The following is a 15307-nucleotide window of genomic DNA, read 5'->3' as shown; positions in this document are numbered from 1 at the left end:
GGAAGAATGGAAGAAAGGAAGGGGAAAAGAGGAAGGAAGAAAAGGAAAGGGGTAGGTAAGGAGGGGAAGGAAAGGAAAGAGGGAATAAATAGAAAAGGGAAAGGAAAGGAAGAAAAAGTGGGGGCAGAAAGGAAAGGAAGGAGAGGGTAAAGGAAGGGGAAAAGAGGGAGTTAAGGGGGAGGGAAAGAAAAGGAGAAAAGGAAGGAAAGAACAAGAAGCAGGGGGGAAGGAAGGAAGGTGGAAGGAAGGAGGGAGGAAATAGGGAAGGAAGGAAGGAAGGAAGGAAGGAAGGAAGGAAGGAAAAAGAAGTGGGGGCAGAAAGGAAAGGAAGGGGCAAAGAGGGAGGGAAGGAGGAGGGAAAGAAAAGGAGAAAAGGAAGGAAAGAGTAAGAAGGAGGGGGAAGGAGGGAAGGCGGAAGGATAGGAAGGAGGGAGGAAATAAGAAAGGGGAAGGAAGGAAGAAGAAGTGGGGGCAGAAAGTAAAAGAAGGAGCAAAGGGGTGGGGGGGAAGGAGGAGGGAAAGAAAAGGAGAAAAGGAAAGAGTAAGAAGGAAGAGGGGAAGGAGGGAAGGTAGAAGGATAGGAAAGAGGGAGGATATAAGAAAGGGGAAGGAAGGAAGAAGAAGTGGGGACAGAAAAGAAAGGAAAGGGCAAAGAAGGAGGGAAGGAGGAGGGAAAGAAAAGGAGAGAAAAGGAAGGAAAGAGTAAGAAGGAGGAGGGGAAGGAGTGAAGGTGGAAGGATACGAAGGAGGGAGGAAATAAGAAAGGGGAGGAAGAAGAAGTGGGGGCAGAAAGGAAAGGAAGGGGCAAAGAGGGAGGGAAGGAGGGGGGGAAGAAAAGGAGAAAAGAAAGGAAAGAGTAAGAAGGAGGGGGAAGGAGGGAAGGATAGGAAAGAAAGAGGAAATAAGAAAGGGGAGGGAAGGAAGAAGAAGTGGGGTCATAAAGGAAAGGAAGGAGCAAAGAGGGAGGGAAGGAGGGGGGAAAGAAAAGGAAGGAGAGAAAAGGAAGGAAAGAGTAAGAAGGAAGAGGGGAAGGAGGGAAGGTAGAAGGATAGGAAAGAGGGAGGAAATAAGAAAGGGGAAGGAAGGAAGAAGTGGGGACAGAAAAAGAAAGGAAAGGGCAAAGGAGGAGGGAAGGAGGAGGGAAAGAAAAGGAGAAAAGGAAGGAAAGAGTAAGAAAGAGGAGGGGAAGGAGGAAATAAGAAAGGGGAGGGAAGGAAGAAGAAGTGGGGACAGAGGAAAGGAAGGGGTAAAGAAGGAGGGAAATAAAAGGAGAAAAGGAAGGAAAGAGTAAGGAGGAGGGGAAGGAGGGAAGGATAGGAAGGAAATAAGAAAGAGGAGGGAAGGAAGAAGGAGTGGGGACAGAAAGGAAAGGAAGGGTCAAAGAAGGAGGGAAGGAGGAGGGAAAGAAAAGGAGAAAAGGAAGGAAAGAGTAAGAAGGAGGAGGGGAAGGAGGGAGGAAATAAGAAAGGGGAGGGAAGGAAGAAGAAGAGGGGGCAGAAAGGAAAGAAGGGGCAAAGAAGGAGGGAAGGAGGAGGGAAAGAAAAGGAGAAAAGGAAGGAAAGAGTAAGAAGGAGGAGGGGAAGGAGGGAAGGTGGAAGGATAAAAGAAGGGGAAGGAAATAAGAAATGGGAAGGAAGGAAGAAGAAGTGGGGACAGAAAGGAAAGGAAGGGGCAAAGGTGGAGGAAAGGAGGAGGGAAAGAAAAGGAAGGAAAGATAGCAAGAAGGAGGGAAGGGGAAGAGAGAGAAGGAGGAAAAAGAAAGGGGAGGAAGGGAAGGATAGAAGGGGAGAAGGAGGGGGAAGAGGAAAGGAAGGCGATAGGGAGGGGAAGAGGGAAGGGGGCGGGTGCAAGAGAGTGGGGAGGCTCCCCTTCCTTCCCTCCCTTTCTCTCTCTCTCTCTTTCTCCTTCCCTCCTTCCTTCTTTCCTCCCTTCCTTCCTTCCTCCCTTCCTCTCCTCCCCGGCGCCACCTGCGATGCTGACGCTGCCGGAGAGGAGCTCAAAGGGCGATGCACGGTGGAGGCGGAGGCGGCGAACGAGGTGAGTGTGAAAGAGCCACGATGGAGGGATGAAAGGAAAGAAGAAAGGATGGATAGAAGGATGGAGGGAGAGAAGCAACCAGGAGGGAACGCAGGGCCCGTCTATTGTCTCCTTTCCCGGCTCAGGGGGCCTCTCAATGCGACAGAGAGGGAAAGAGGGAGGGAAAGAGAGAGAGAGAGAGGGAGGAAGAAGGGATGGAGGAGGAAGAGGAGGAGGAGGAGGAAGGGATTCTGCCTCCCCCTCCCCTTGATTCCGCCCCCATTCACTCTCGGCTGCTGCCGCGTTGCCAGATGGCCCTGCTTCCTCGGCCTTTGGGAGGAGAAAGAGACAGAGAGAGACAAGAGGGAGGAAGAAGAAGGAGGAGAAGAAGGAGAAGAAGGGAGTCAGCCACAGCCTCCCTTCTCAAGGTAGGAGAAGGTATGGTAGGCAGGCCCCAGGAGATGGGCTTCCCCAGCTACTCCTTCCCTTCCTTCCCTGGAGGAGCCCAAGATTGGGGCAGAAAGCCCTGGAGGCATCATCTCTCTCCCTTCTTTGGCTCCAGAGAGAGACAACATAGCGGATTAAACAGCTAATCCGGATCCTTAAAATCCGTTGCCTGAAGGAGCCTCTGCCTCACTCTCCCTGATTGTGGCTTCTCTGGGGCTGGTTGCCTTCCTTAGGAAGCAGGAGGAGCTGAGAAACAAAACAGGCCAGATCCTGGTCTCCAGAATCTCGCTCTCCTTGGGTGGATTGGATGATCTTGAATAATATATTCTGGTTCAGAGACCCTTCCCGGTCACATTGTTGTCCCAAAGGGATAGGAGAAGAAGGGAGAGAGGCCTGGTCCAGATGGAAGCCATAGTTGGTAGCCATGGTTGTTGTGGTCCAGGTGGAAGCCATAATTCATTGCCATGCTTGTTGTGTAACCAGATGGAAGTCATACTTCATTGCCATGCTTGTTGTGGTCCAGATGGAAGCCATAGTTGGTTGCCATGCTTGTTGTGGTCCAGATGGAAGCCATAGTTGGTAGACATACTTGCTGTGGTCCAGATAGAAGCCATAGTTGTTAGCCATGCATGTTGTGGTTCAGATGGAAGCTATAGTTGGTAGCCATGCTTTTTGTGGTCCAGATGGAAGCCATAGTTGGTAGACGTACTTGTTGTGGTCCAGATGGAAGCCATAGTTGGTAGCCATGTTTGTTGTGGTCCAGATGAAAACCATAGTTGGTTGCCTTGCTTGTTGTGGTCCGGATTGAAACTATAATTGGTTGCCATGCATGTTGTGGTCCAGATGGAAGCTATAGTTGCTAGCCATGCTTGTTGTGGTCCAGATGGAGTCCATAGTTGGTAGCCATGCTTGTTGTGGTCCAGATGGAAGCCATAGTTGGTAGCCATGCTTGTTGTGGTCCAGATGGAAGCCATAGTTGGTAGCCATGCATGTTGTGGTCCAGATGGAAGCTATAGTTGGTAGCCATGCTTGTTGTGGTCCAGATAGAAGCCATAGTTGGTAGCCATGTTTGTTGTGGTCCAGATGAAAACCATAGTTGGTTGCCTTGCTTGTTGTGGTCCAGATTGAAGCCATAGCCGATTGCCATTCTTGTTGTGGTCCAGATGGAAGCCATAAGCATACTTGTTGTGGTCCAGATAGAAGCCATAGTTGTTGTGGTTCAGATGGAAACCATAACTGATAGACATACTTGTTGTGGTCTAGATAGAAGCCATAGTTGGTAGCCATGATTGTTGTGGTCCAGATGGAAGCCATAATTCATTGCCATGCTTGCTGTGCAACCAGATGGAAGCCATAGTTGGTAGACATGCTTGTTGTGGTCCAGATAGAAGCCGTAGTTGGTAGCCATGCTTGTTGTGGTTCAGTTGGAAGCCATACTTCGTTACCATACTTGTTGTGGTCCAGATGGAAGCCATAGTTCAGTGGTTCTCAACCTGTGGGTTCCCAGATGTTTTGATCTTCAGCTTCCAGAAATCCTAACAGCTGGTTGTAGGCCAAAAGGACTGTAGACCTACAGGTTGAGAACCACTGCCATAGTTGATTACCATGCTTGTTGTGGTCCAGGTGAAAGCCATAGTTCATTGGCATACATGTTGTGGTCTAGATGGAAGCCATAGTAGGTAGCCATGTTTGTTGTGGCCCAGATGAAAACCATACTTGTTGTGGTTCAGATTGAAACTATAATTGGTTGCCATGCTTGTTGTGGTCCAGATGGAAGCCATAGTTGGTTGCCATGCTTGTCGTGGTCCAGGTGGAAACCATAGTTGCTTGCCATGCTTGTTGTTATCCAGATGGAAGCCATAGTCGATTGCCATGCTTGATGTGGTCCAGATGGAAGCCCTAGTTGGTTGCCATGCTTGTTTATTCCAGATGGAAGCCATAGTCTATTCCCATGCTTGTTATTGTCCATATGAAGCCATAGTTGGTAGCCATGTTTGTTGTGGTCCAGATGGAAGCCATAGTTGGTTGCTATGCTTGTTGTGATCTAGAGGGAGGCCATAGTTGATTGCCATACTTGTCGTGGTTCAGATGGAAGCCATACTTGATTGCCATGCTTGTTTATTCCAGATGGAAGCCATAGTCCATTCCTATGCTTGTTGTGGTCCATATGAAGCCATAGTTGGTAGCCGTGCTTGTCGTGGTCCAGATGGAAACCATAGTTGGTAGCCATGCTTGTTGTGGTCCAGATGGCAACCATAATTGGTAGACATGCTTGCTGTGGTCCAGATAAAAGCCATAATTGGTAGACATGCTTGCTGTGGTCCAGATGGAAACCATAATTGGTTGCCATGCTTGTTGTGGTCCAGATGGAAGCCATAGTTGGTTGCCATGCTTGTTGTGGCCCAGGTGGAAACCATAGTTGGTTGCCATGCATATGTTGCAGTCCAGATGGAAGCCATAGTTGGTTGCCATGCATATGTTGCGGTCCAGATGGAAGCCATAGTTGGTAGCCATGCTTGTTGTGGTCCAGATAGAAGCCATAGTTGGTAGCCATGCTTGTTGTGGTCCAGATAGAAGCCATAGTTGGTTGCCATGCTTGTTGCAGTCCAGATGGAAGCCATAGTTGGTAGCCATGCTTGTTGTGGTCCAGATGGAAACCATAGTTGATAGCCATGCTTGTTGTGGTCCAGATAGAAGCCATAATTCATTGCCATGCTTGTTGCAGTCCAGATGGAAGCCATAGTTGATAGCCATGCTTGCTGTGGTCCAGATAAAAGCCATAGTTGATAGCCATGCTTGTTGCAGTCCAGATGGAAGCCATAGTTGATAGCCATGCTTGTTGTGGTCCAGATGGAAACCATAGTTGGTTGCCCTGCTTGTCGTGGTCCAGGTGGAAGCTATAGTTGGTTGCCATGCTTATTATGACCTCAAAAGAATTGAGGATTATTCTAGGCCTGGCTTAAGAAGACATTCGCCTCTTGGGGTGAAAGAGAAAGGGGAACACAGTGGTTTAGTTGAACAAGGGACAACTTCAGCATTAACCTTAGAAACATAGAGCTGGAAAAGACCCCAACGGTCAGAGAAAGGAAGAGGAAGATGGTATTATTTATTTCCTTTCCCTCTTCCTCCGTCTTTCCTTTCAGATTGTAAACCTGGGGACTGCCGTGTTGTGAATATGAGGAAGGATTGCTAAGGTAATTTAAGGTGATACCAGGAGCTCAGTTCCTTAATTCGTGAGGCCACTTTCCATGTTTTTAAGGTCTCTTAGGGCTCAAAATCATAGAATCCGAGAGTTGGGAGAGACCTCGTGGGCCATCCAGTCCAACCCTATTCTGCCAAGAAGCAGGAAAATCTTATTCAAAGCACCCCCGACAGATGGCCACCCAGCCTCTGTTTCAAGGCCTCCAAAGAAGGAGCCTCCGCCACACCCTGCGGCAGAGAGTTCCACTGCTGAACAGGTGGAATCTCCTAATGTTCAGGTGGAATCTCCTTTCCTGTTGTTTGAAGGATCAAAGAAAGATTCCATGCCTTTGAGCATGTGCAGAGTGTCTTCTCATGCAGCCAGTAGGGATAAGCATCCCTCTTTCTGTGTTGTCGAAGGTTTTCATGGCCGGAATCACTGGGTTGCTGTGAGTTTTCCGGACTTTCTTGCCATGTTCCGGAAGCATTTTCTCCTGACGTTTCACCCACATCTGTGGCAGGCATCTTCAGAGGTTGTGAGATCTGTTGGAAACTAAACAAGTGTCTTCTCATGCAGCCAGTAGGGATAAGCATCCCTCTTTCTGTGTTGTTGAAGGCTTTCATGGCCAGAATCACTGGTTTGCTGTGAATTTTTTTGGACTTTATGGCCATGCTCCAGAAGCATTTTCTCCTGACGTTTCACCCACATCTATGGCAGGCATCCTCAGAGGTTGTGAGATCCGTTGGAAACTAAACAAGTGTCTTCTCATGCAGCCAGTAGGGATAAGCATCCCTCTTTCTGTGTTGTTGAAGGCTTTCATGGCCGGAATCACTGGGTTGCTGTGAGTTTTCCGGACTTTCTGGCCATGTTCCGGAAGCATTTTCTCCTGACGTTTCACCCACATCTATGGCAGGCATCCTCAGAGGTTTTGAGATCTGTTGGAAACTAAACAAGTGAAGTTTATATATCTGGAATGTCCAGGGTGAGAGAAAGAACTCTTGTCTGTTGGAGGCAAGTGTGAATGTTGCAATTGGCCAGCTTAGTTAGCGTTGAATAGCCTTGCAGCTTCAAAACCTGGCTGATTCCTGCCTGGAGTAATCCTTTGTTGGAAGGTGTTAGCCTGGAGTAACCCTTTGTTGGGAGGTGTTAGCCTGGGGTAATCCTTTGTTGGGAGGTGTTAGCCTGGGGAAATCCTTTGTTGGGAGGTATTAGCTGGCCCTGATTGTTTCCTGTCTGGAATTCCCCTGTTTGAGGTATACTCTGAAACTTTGAAAATTATGTTGTAGCGAGATATATCTTATCTTTTGTCATCTTGTATTCACTTAAGGACTTGGATCGATGTGTTGTCAAAAGCTTTCATGGCCAGAATCACTGGGTTGCTGTCGGTTTTCCAGGCTGTATGGCTATGTTCCAGAAGCATTCTCTCCTGACGTTTCACCCAAAGTAGGAAGCAGCCAGCCTTTGAAGCTGCAAGGCTAATCAAGCTGGTCAATTGCAGCATTCGCGCTTGCCTCAAACAGACAAGAGTTCTTTCTCCCACTCTGGACATCATTCCACAGAGATATAAACCCCATTTTCCTAGTTTCCAACAGAACTCGCAACCTCTGAGAATGCCTGCCATAGATGTGGGTGAAACGTCAGGAGAGAATGCTTCTGGAACATGGCTATTTCTTCCCACTCTCTGTGACACTTCCCTCCCTCTCTTTCCACCTCTTTTCTTTTCTCCAGCAAGGGCTGTGTGCGGAAGGAGGGAGGGAGGAAGGGACAAATTGCTCTTGACAGAAGTCTGAACCGATCACTTTCAGGAGGCTTTGGAAACCAGGCCAAGGGCTGCAGGTTGTCCGTACGCACCAACAGAAACACATTCACACCTGGCTGGAGGGTTCTCACTGCCATGAGGAGGACCCAGCCATCCGTGTGTTTGGCAAGGTCCCTTCTCTGCCTTCCAAACAAAGGAGCAACAGCATGGCGAGGAAGAAACTGGGTTGTAGGTTTTTTGGGCTATATAGCCATGTCCTAGAAGCACTCTCTCCTGATGTTTCGCCCACATCTACGGCAGGCATCCTCAGAGGTTGAGTAGTCTGTTGGAAACTAAGCAAGTGGATCTTATATTATTATTATTATTATTATTATCATCGAAGGCTTTCATGGCTGGAATCACTGTGTTGCGGTGAGTTTTCCGTTCTGTCTGGCCATGTTGTAGAAGCATACTCTCCTGACATTTCTCCCACATCTATGGCAGGCATCCTCAGAGGTTGTGAGGTCTGTTGGAAACTAGGCAAGTGGGGCTTATATTATTATTATTATTACTATTATTATTATTATTATTATTATTATTATTATTGTATTGTTGAAGGTTTTCATGGCTGGAATCACTGTGTTGCTGTGAGTTTTCCGGGCTGTCTGGCCATGTTCCAGAAGCATTCTCTCCTGATGTTTCACCCACATCTATGGCAGGCATCTTCAGAGGTTGAGTAGTCTGTTGGAAACTAGGCAAGGGGAGCTATTATTATTATTATTGTATTGTATTGTTGAAGGCTTTCATGGCTGGAATCACTGTGTTGCTGTGAGTTTTCCGGGCTGTCTGGCCATGTTCCGGAAGCATTCTCCCCTGACATTTCACCCACATTTATGGCAGGCATCCTCAGAGGTTGTGAGGTCAGTTGGAAAGTGGGGCTTATATTGTTGTTGTTGTTGTTGTATTGTTGAAGGTTTTCATGGCTGGAATCATTGTGTTGCTGTGAATTTTCTGGGCTGTCTAACCATATTCCAGAAACACTCTCTCCTGACGTTTCACCCACATCTATGGCAGACATCCTCAGAGGTTGAGTGGTCTGTTGGAAACTAAGCAAGTGGGGCTTATATTATTATTATTGTATTGTCGAAGGCTTTCATGGCTGGAATCACTGTGAGTGTTCCGGGCTGTCTGGCCATGTTCTAGAAGCATTCTCTCCTGACAATTCTCCCACATCTATGGCAGGCATCCTCAGAGGTTGAGTGGTCTGTTGGAAACTAGGCAAGTGGGGCTTATTATTATTATTATTATTGTATTGTATTGTATTGTATTGTATTGTATTGTATTGTATTGTTGAAGGCTTTCATGGCTGGAATTACTGTGTTTCTGTGAGTTTTCCCGGCTGTCTGGCCATGTTCTAGAAGCATTCTCTCCTGACATTTCTCCCACATCTATGGCAGGCATCCTCAGAGGTTGAGTGGTCTGTTGGAAACTAGGCAAGTGGGGCTTTTATTATTATTATTATTATTATTATTATTATTATTTTCGTCGAAGGCTTTCATGGCTGGAATCACTGTGTTGCTGTGAGTTTTCCATGCTGTCTCGCCATGTTCCAGAAGCATTCTCTCCTGACGTTTCACCCACATCTATGGCAGGCATCCTCAGAGGTTGTGAGGTCTGTTGGAAACTAGGCAAGTGGGGTTTATATACATCCCTGTGGAATAATGTCCAGGGTGGGAGAAAGAACTCTTGTCTGTTGGAGGCAAGCGTGAATGTTTCATTTGACCAACTTGATTAGCATTGAATTGCCCTGCAGCTCCAAAGGCTGGTTGCTTCCTTCTTTGGGTGAAACGTCAGGAGAGAATGCTTCTGTAACATAAATCCCACTTGCCTAGTTTCCAACAGGCCTCACAACCTTGGAGGATGCCTGCCATAGATGTGGGCGAAATGTCAGGAGAAAATGTCAGGTTTTTCGGGCTATATAGGCATGTTCTAGAAGCATTCTCTCCTGACATTTCGCCTGCATCTATGGCAAGCATCCTCAGAGGTTGGACTTCAACTCCCACCATTCCTAACAGCCGGTAGGCTGTTAGGAATGGTGGGAGTTGAAGTCCAACCTCTGAGGATGCTTGCCATAGATGCAGGCGAAACGTCAGGAGAGAATGCTTCTAGAACAACTATTTAATATTTCAGGCGTGGGAGATAAAAAAGGAGACATAGAATCCACCCGATCCTTCTGGAGGAAGGGATATTGTACTGGAACATCTGAACTTTTCACCATCAGCGCAAAGAATATAGGTTGACGGGGACGTGTATGTTACGGTTTCATGTTGTGTGTCATGTTGTGTGTCTTTTCTTTTGTATCACTCCCACCATTCGGTTCTCTCTTTGCATCAGGTATATCTGTAGCAGAGCTTGGAAAGGTGAGATTTTTGAACAATGACGCCCGAAGCGTGATGCGTAGGAAAGATTACATTGCAAGGCACCCACTTACATGGTTCTGGTGCATGATGACATATTAGAAAAATCAATACAATCAGACAAAAGCTAGGTTGAGTTGATGAATCATTCTTTGAAAAGGTTCCGGCTTTGGGAAACCTTCCGTTCATTGGAACACAAACGAGAAAATAATGTTATTTTCCCAATACTAAAATGGATACTAGAATGCCCCCTGTGGTACAGTGGGTTAAACCGCTGAGCTGCTGAATTTGCTGACCGAAAGGTTGACAATTTGAATCCACCGAGCGGGGTGAGCTCCCACTTTTAGCCCCAGCTTCTGCCAATCTAGCAGTTCAAAAACATGCAATTGTGAGTAGATGAATAGGTACCGCTTTGACAGGGAAGGTAACCGCTGAGCTGCTGAACTTGCTGACCAAAAGGTCAGAGGTTTGAATCTGGGAAGCGGAGTGAGCTCCCACAGTTAGCCCCAGCTTCTGCCAGCCTAGCAGTTAGAAAACGTTCAAATGTGAGTAGATCAATAGGTATTGCTTCAACAGGGAAGGTAACCACCGAGCTGTTAAACTTGCTGACCAAAAGGTCGGAGGTTTCAAATCCGAGGAGTAGAATGAGCTCCCGCTGTTAGCCCCAGCTTCTGCCAACCTAGAAGTTAGAAAATGTGCAAATGTGAGTACATCAATAGGTAGTGCTTCAGCAGGGAAAGTAACTGCTGAGCTGCTGAACTTGCTGACCGAAAGGTCGGAGGTTCAAATCCGGGGAGTGGAGTGAGCTTCCACTGTTAGCCCGAGATCCTGCTAACCTAGCAGTTCAAAAACATGCAATTGTGAATAGATGAATAGGTACCGCTTTGACAGGGAAGGTAACCATTGAGCTGCTGAACTTGCTGACCAAAAGGTCAGAGGTTTGAATCTGGGAAGCGGAGTGAGCTCCTGCTGTTAGCCCCCGCTCCTACCAACCTAGCAATTCAAAAACATGCAGTTGTGAGTAGATCAACAGGTACTGCTTCACCAGGGAAAGTAACCACTGAGCTGCTAAACTTGCTGACCGAAAGGTCGGAGGTTTCAAATCCGAGGAGTAGAATGAGCTCCCGCTGTTAGCCCCAGCTTCTGCCAACCTAGAAGTTAGAAAATGTGCAAATGTGAGTACATCAATAGGTACTGCTTCAGCAGGGAAGGTAACCACTGAGCTGCTAAACTTGCTGACCAAAAGGTCGGAGGTTTCAAATCCGAGGAGTAGAATGAGCTCCCGCTGTTAGCCCCAGCTTCTGCCAACCTAGAAGTTCGAAAACATGCAAATGTGAGTAGATCAATAGGTACCACTTTGGCAGGGAAGGTAACCGCCGAGTTGCTGAACTTGCTGACCGAAAGGTCGGAGGTTTGAATTCAAGGAGTGGAGTGAGCTCTCGCTGTTAGCCCAGCTTCTGCCAACCTAGTAGTTCAAAAACATGCAATTGTGAGTAGATGAATAGGTACCGCTTCAGCAGGGAACATAACCGCTGAGCTGCTGAACTTGCTGACCGAAAGGTCAGCAATTCGAATCCAGGAAGTAGGGTGAGTTCGTGTTGTGAGCCCCAGCTTCTGCCAACCTAGCAGTTCGAAAATATGCAATTGTTAGTAGATGAATAGGTACTGCTTTGGCAGGGAAGGTAACCACTGAGCTGCTGAACTTGCTGATCGAAAGGTCGGAGGTTCAATTCCAGGGAGTGGAGTGAGCTCCCGCTGTTAGTCCCAGCTTCTGCCAACCTAGCAGTTAGAAAACGTTCAAATGTGTGTCGACCAATAGGGAAGGTAACAGCGCTCAATGCAGTCATGCTGGCCTCATGACTTTGGAGGTGTCTACGGACAATACCGGCTTTTGGGTTCGAAATGGAGATGAGCACCAACCCTCAGAGTTGGACACGACTGGACTTAATGTCAGGAGAAAATCTTTACTTTTACCAATGGTTGCTTCTTGGTGGGTCTCTTCCAACTCTAGGATTCGATGACTCTCGGTGGCTCATGCGCAGTCTCTTCCAACTCTGAATCTCAAACGGTTTGGGGGAGAATTTGACGCTGCAGCAAGGATCCAGTTAATCCTTAACAGATAAAACAGACCGTGTTATTTGCACACGTTAAAGAGCACGCTTTTATCGTGATTTCACGTAGCATCTGGCAGGTGTTGGCCAAAAATCAGAAGCACCGCCAGCCAAACAAATGACGCCAGCGCATAAGCAGATGTTCCTCGGCCTCACTGTAAATGGCAGCTTTAAAATGTCGGAAAAGGTGTCAAAACGTAGGTGTCGAACTCTAAAATGTGAAAATCCTGGACTTAAGGGACAGGGGAAACTTGAGAAGTTGGTTTCCACAAGTCTCTAGTCCTCATTACTAGTGTTTTACACGCTCCCATCTGCTGGATGCATTACTGGAAGCCAATGGGCCTCTTGCGCATGTGTGCTTGCTGCCGAGGATTGTAACCAGCGACCATCTGTCCAGTTAAGCAAGGCGAGAGGGATGCAGATTATTGGGATCATGGAAAGGCAACCATCATGTTTACTATTACAGTACAACCCCATTACTTACTTAGGCGATCCCTCGTAGTACGAGGATGATGGTCCACCAAGTTTGGTGTCCGTAGGTGACTGTGGAGCTCTATTCTTGACCTGCATCTTCTCCCGCGGTGAGGGCATCGGTTTCCAGGTGGAATACGGCTCCGATCAGGGTTGGCTTGATGCATCTCCCTCTTGGCACGTTTCTCTCTTTCGCCCTCAATTCTACAGCACTGCTGGTCACAGCTGACCTCCACCTGGAGCGCTCAAGGGCCAGGGCTTCCCAGTTCTCAGTGTCTATGCCAGAGTTTTGAACCCATCTTTCAATCTCTTTTCCTGCCCACCATCATTCCGTTTTCCGTTCTTGAGTTCGGAGTAGAGCAACTGCTTTGGGAGACGGTGGTCGGGCATCCGGACAACGTGGCTGGTCCAGCGGAGGTGATGGCGGAGGACCATCGTTTCAATGCTGGTAGTCTTTGCTTCTTTTGTCCGCTTGTCTTCCCAAGAGATTTGCAGGATTTTTCAGAGGCAGCGCTGATGGAATCATTCCAGGAGTTGAGTGTGACATCTGTAGACAGTCCACGTTTCGCAGGCGTAGAGCAGGGTTGAAAGGACAATAGCTTTATAAACAAGCACTTTGGTATTCCTATGGATGTCCGGTCCTCAAACACTCTCTACTTCATTCGGAAAAAAGCTGCACTCGCAGAGCTCAGGCGGTGTTGTATTTCGGTGTCAATGTTGACATCTGTACATAGTCCATGTCTCACAGGCGTATAGGAGGGTTGGGAGGACAATAGCTTTGTAAACAAGCACCTTGGTACCCCTTCTGGCCTAAGGATATCATACAGTTGCTCCGAGAAACTCACAAAATGCCTTGGGGACCTATATTTAGTCAACAATTGATACTTTATTGTCCCTTTTATGAGAACTTTGAGGAACGGGCCTCGTTTTTACTTCAGCAAATTGTTATTGGTTTGTTCCCTAGACAGATAAATAAATAGATAGATCATAGAATGAAAGAATAGATATGTTGTCGAAGGCTTTCATGGCTGGAATCACTGGGTTGTTGTGAGTTTTCCGGGCTGCCTGGTCATCTGGACTGGATGGCCCATGAGGTCTCTTCCAACTCTAGGATGAACTTCCTGACTGTGAGAGCCGTTCAGCAGTGGAACTCTTGGCCTCGGAGTGTGGTAGAGGCTCCTTCTTTGGAGGCTTTTAAGCAGAGGCTGGATGGCCATCTGTTGGGGGTGCTTTGAATGCAATTTTCCTGCTTCTTGGCAGAATGGGGTTGGACTGGGTGGCCCATGAGGTCTCTTCCAACTCTAGGATGAACTTCCTGACTGTGAGAGCTGTTCAGCAGTGGTACTCTCTGCCCTGGAATGTGTTGGAGGCTCCTTCTTTGGAGGCTTTTAAGCAGAGGCTGGATGGCCATCTGTTGGGGGTGCTTTGAATGCAATTTTCCTGCTTCTTGGCAGAATGGGGTTGGACTGGATGGCCCAGGAGGTCTCTTCCCACTCTAGGATTCTGTGATTCTATCCCTGTCATAGATGTGGGTGAAACATCAGGAGAGAATGCTTCTGGCACATGGCCTTATAGCCTGGAACACCCACAACAATCCAGATATTTCATTCTGTTTTCATGTTTGCTTTTAAGGTCGGCCAGGCTGCTTTGAGTCTCCTTCGTGGAGAGAAATAGCGGGGTATAAACAATAACAACAATAATGGTGATGATTTTACCTTGTTGACACCATACTAAGCTTGGTCTGCAAAAAAAAAAGATACGTAACAGCTGGGGACCCAGTGCTGCCCGGTTTATTTGAGAAAGTGGATAATGGCGGTTCTGTATGGCAAGTTTGGTCTTTATTGGTCATTAGATGATGGTTGCATTGTTTTCAGGAAGTGAGTGAAGAAGTCCCATCATCCATGGTCCACCCTCCTCCAAACCGCAGCAGGGTGTAGAGTGGGTCATGGGGCTCTGTGTGCCAAGTTTGGTCTTGATCAGTCATTGGGATGAGGGTTGCAGTGGTTTCAGTAAGTGAGTGAAGGTACTGCAAGTCCCATCATCCATGGTCCACCCTCCTCCAAACCGCAGCAGGGTGTAGAGTGAACATGGGGGCTCTGTGTGCCAAGTTTGATCATTATCAGTCATTGGATGAGGGTCGCAGTGATTTCAGTAAGTGAGTGAAGGTACTGCAAGTCCCATCATCCATGGTCCATCCTCCTTCAAATTGCAGCAGGATGTAGACTGGGTCATGGGGGCTCTGTGTGCCAAGTTTGATCATTATCGGTCATTGGGATGAGGGTTGCAGTGGTTTCAGTAAGTGAGTGAAGCTACTGCAAGTCCAATCATCCATGGTCCACCCTCCTCCAAACCGCAGCAGGGTGTAGAGTGGGTCATGGGGCTCTGTGTGCCAAGTTTGGTCTTGATTGGTCATTGGATGAGGGTCGCAGTGGTTTGGCAGAAATATAAATAATAATGATACTTGTTTTGGGAAAGTGACATCCCAGAATCCTTACCCAGGGCACTTTTGGGAACTGTAGTCCCATCCCGTCCCATTACTAAGCTGTGTTATCAATCTGCTTTTGTTTGCCTGTGGCAAGGAGATAACTGTGTGCGCATGGCAGGCACATTCATCATTGCTTTAATGCTCCGGATTGGCTTATACAGCTGTGCATGGCACTTCCCAGTATTCCTTCCCACTGTCTGAAATCCTGTTTTAGGATCAGGTTATTATCTCCTTCCCCCATTTTGTGGCCTTATCTCTCCCTCCCATCCGTCCCCAAACCTTTGTCTCTTGCCTCTCGCTCCCACCCCAGATGGCGGATTCCTCTTGGGACCCCTCTTGTCCCACCCTTTGGCAGCTGCCCCCCTCTTTTCCTTGTTTGCCCCATTTGCAACCAGCTGAGCCTGGCTTTGCAAGGAAGGAATGGGCTGGGAAAGAGAGAGA

The 15307-nt window shown here is 47.7% G+C and overlaps 1 protein-coding gene across 3 annotated transcripts in view; it reads left to right on the top strand.

Annotated features, from left to right (window-relative positions):
* Positions 1-1875: 1875 nt before the first annotated feature.
* The window catches only part of SPTBN2 (spectrin beta, non-erythrocytic 2), a 136490-nt gene continuing 123058 nt past the window's right edge, over positions 1876-15307 (top strand). The window contains exon 1 of one of the 3 annotated variants that reach the window (XM_060758372.2): positions 1876-2037. The gene's annotated coding sequence lies outside the window, so the exon portion shown is untranslated. Of the gene's footprint in view, positions 2038-2271; positions 2455-15307 lie in introns of those variants that run through there. The other 2 variants (XM_060758373.2, XM_060758374.2) reach the window with 2 other exon arrangements.

The sequence above is a fragment of the Anolis sagrei genome, chromosome 12, assembly GCF_037176765.1.
Source record: "Anolis sagrei isolate rAnoSag1 chromosome 12, rAnoSag1.mat, whole genome shotgun sequence".
Classification (NCBI taxonomy): domain Eukaryota; kingdom Metazoa; phylum Chordata; class Lepidosauria; order Squamata; family Dactyloidae; genus Anolis; species Anolis sagrei.
The sequence above is the reverse complement of the archived record's forward strand: the minus strand, read 5'-3'. Positions and strand labels throughout refer to the sequence as shown.